This window comes from Bison bison, unplaced genomic scaffold (assembly GCF_000754665.1).
Source record: "Bison bison bison isolate TAMUID 2011002044 unplaced genomic scaffold, Bison_UMD1.0 scf7180017864155, whole genome shotgun sequence".
In the NCBI taxonomy this organism is placed as follows: domain Eukaryota; kingdom Metazoa; phylum Chordata; class Mammalia; order Artiodactyla; family Bovidae; genus Bison; species Bison bison.
This window is the reverse complement of record NW_011494727.1, coordinates 1223612-1226993: the sequence shown is the minus strand read 5'-3', so window position 1 is coordinate 1226993 and position 3382 is coordinate 1223612. Positions and strand designations below refer to the sequence as shown.

Below are 3382 nucleotides of genomic sequence, written 5' to 3'. Positions count from 1 at the left end.
ACTGTGAAGAAAGCTGAGCACCGAAGAATTGATGCTTTTGAACTGTGGTGTTGGAGAAGACTCTTGAGAGTCCCTTGGACTGCAAGGAGATCCAATCAGTCCATGCTAAAGGAGATCAGTCCCGGGTGTTCATTGGAAGGACTGATGCTGGTGCTGAAACTCCAATACTTTGGCCACCTCATGCGAAGAGCTGACTCATTGGAAAAGACCCTGATGCTGGGAGGGATTGGGGGCAGGAGGAGACAGAGGATGAGATGGCTGGATGGCATCACCGACTCGATGGATGTTGAGTTTGAGTGAACTCTGGGAGTTGGTGATGAAAAGGGAGGCCTGGCATACTGCAGTTCATGGGGTCACAAAGAGTCGGACACGACTGAGTGACTGAACTGAACTGATGTACGTGACTAAAAAAAAAACCACCAGTATACATATAGAATATAGCAATGTTTTTATTCTTATGCATATTATGGACTAAGTAATAGACAAGTCCTAGTGGCAGTTTCAAATTTAGGAATTTATAAATGTGCACAAGACTATAAGCTCCAAGACAGCAGGGACTACATCTGTCTGGTTCCCAAATGGTGCACTCAGTATTCAGCATATCAGCATATGGTGGTGATATGGTTTAGCCACTGAGTTGTATCCAACTCTTCTGACCCTGTGGACTGTAGCCCGCCAGGTTCCTGTGTCCAGCATGGTATGCACTGAGTAAATCAGAAGCATAAGGTTGAAAATGTGAGAAGGGCCTCTCATGCTCCCTTCTAACTGATGTCTTTGCAAGAGTTCTATGTGCTTGGATTCCCTTCTCCCTGAGTCTGTTTCTCCCAGTTCTACTTCCCAGACTGTAAACTCCACAAGGCAGGCCCTGGAATTTCTCTTCTTTCTACTCTCATTGTGAGAGCTCCCCAAGGACAGAATGCAAGTCTCCCTTTCACCTTTGCAGTATGGCAAAGCAGAGGCTTCTGAATACGAAAAATTAGATCTACACTAGAAAAAAAATTCCAGAAAAGCTTAAGATTGTTTGATGGGCTTTTTCTCACAGGAAACAACATAACAAATGGAGGAAGGCTCAGAGAAGATCCACCTCTGCAGGTGATGGAATGTGAAACCTGGGAAAATATTTAAATAGACACTGTCAACCTACTTATTTTAATATCATTCTGAAAAAAAAAAAAAAAAAGAATCTTCAAGCCCTTTCTGCTAAGACTTCTTTCTAGCCAACATCTGATATAATACAATTTCAGAATACAGATTCTCTGATGTGATTGAGTATCAATTATCCCAAATCGAGCACTAATTCGTTGTGTACTGTGTCCAACACCTAATTCGCTGTCTTCACAAACACTTTTAGGATTCCATCTTCTCCATCAATGTTTACCACCCCCTTAAACATTTTTGCCTTTTTCTTTTCTTTGACAAGTCACTGCTGGCTTATTTGGCATTTGCTACATCTTTCTTGGGCTTTATATGTAAAAGTAATTCGGAAATTTTAACCCAGTATATCATTATTTGTCTTAAGTATCTCATTTCCCATTTGCAGCCTTGCACTTCTACCTCAGAGACATGTTTCCAATAGATGCAATCACATCTTTCATCTGGTTAAGCCACTTTCCCAATCAGAACAAAATCTGAATTTATTACCTTGGCCCTACAGAGAGGCCTCTGCTACCTTCTAACTTCCTCTACTCTGGTGCTTGCCCCTTGCCTAGCAGTTTCAGCATACCCAGTGTCTAAAACAAAAGAGGCTCGTTTTCCACTCAGATCTTTACACTGGAATGTTCTCTTTGCCAGGAATGTTTGTTCCCAACATCACATTCCTCCTCCTTCACCATTCCATTCTCTGTTCAAAAAGGTCTTCCCTGACTACTAACCTATGTACCACTGCCTCCAGCTTCTACCTCCTCTGCCCCACCCTCAGCCTCTTACTCAGCTTTATTCTCGAGCATAATTTGAAATCCTATCACTCACTTGCTCATCTGTTAACCTTCCCTGTGTAATATTTCTTCCCCCAGAAGGTAAACTCCACCTGGCTGACCACCACCTGCCCAGCAGCTAAAACAATGTAGTGGGTACACAATGTAGTGACTCCTCAAATTAAATTATTAACTGACAATGTAAAGTGATCAGAAGAAAATAATGGACATATAAATATATACTTATCACAGCACTTAACTACAGCAGGGGATCCACTGCCTCACCAAAAATTCAAATTAGCCATTTAGGACTGTAAGTAGGTAAGAATTTGTTCATTTGGCCAACAAATATTTCCTCAACACCTCTAACACAGGAGACAAGAGAGAGATGTGTGGCTGCCTCTGAGGTTATTTTTAAACTTGATGGAAGGTGGGTGACTGCACACCTGGAACATATAATGGAGAAAGGGTAAGTGCCACAAAAGTGTTTGGCAATTCAGAAGTTGAGATTGAGTAAGCTGCCATGTGGCAAAGGCCCTAAAGAATGAAAAACTGAAACTGTTAGTCACTCAGTCGTGTCCAACTTTTTGACACCCCATAGACAGTAGGCAATGGCACCCCACTCCAGTACTCTTGCCTGGAAAATCCCATGGACGGAAGAGCCTGCTCCAGGGCTGCAGTCCATTGGGTCACTAAGAGTCAGACACGACTGAGAGACTTCACTTACACTTTTCACTTTCATGCATTGGAGAAGGAAATGGCAACCCACTCCAGTGTTCTTGCCTGGAGAATCCCAGGGATGGAGGAGCCTGGTGGGCTGCCGTCTATGGAGTCGCACAGAGTCGGACACTACTGAAGCGACTTAGCAGCATCAGCAGCCTCAGCAAAGTATGTTACGAATTTGTGCAGATACCGATATATTACCACCAGAGGGCAGTAGCAGCAACACTTCTTTAAGGACTCTGCCGCCTACACCCCTGCTCCAGAATGAAAACTTTCCCCACGATTGCTTCTGTCTTAGTTTGTGTGAGAAAAGCTGAAGTCTGGGACCTTAATGTGTTTGGGCCTCTCAGGGGGAAAGAAAAGGACCTGCCAAGGCTTCACTTGGAGCACATGGTGGGGAGTTATAGATTTCCAGCATCTAGAGTTGACAAAGTGAAGAGGAACTAAAGAGCCTCTTGATGAAAGTGAAAAAGGAGAGTGAAAAAGCTGGCTTAAAACTCAACATTCAAAAAGCTAAGATCATGGCATCTGGTCCCATCATTTCATGGCAAGTGGGGAAACAATGGAAACAGAGACAGACTTTATTTTCTCAGGCTCCAAAATCACTGCAGATGGTGACTGCAGCCATGAAATTAAAAGACACTTGCTCTTGGAATAAAAGCTATGCCCAACCTAGACAGCATATTAAAAAGCAGAGACCTTACTTTGCCGACAAAGGTCCGTCTAGTCAAGGCTATAGTTTTTCC

General features: G+C 43.3%; 1 protein-coding gene across 1 annotated transcript in view; it reads right to left on the bottom strand.

The window, feature by feature from the left end:
• The window catches only part of TICRR (TOPBP1-interacting checkpoint and replication regulator), a 100789-nt gene that overhangs the window by 38303 nt on the left and 59104 nt on the right, over window positions 1–3382 (bottom strand). The window lies entirely within an intron of this gene.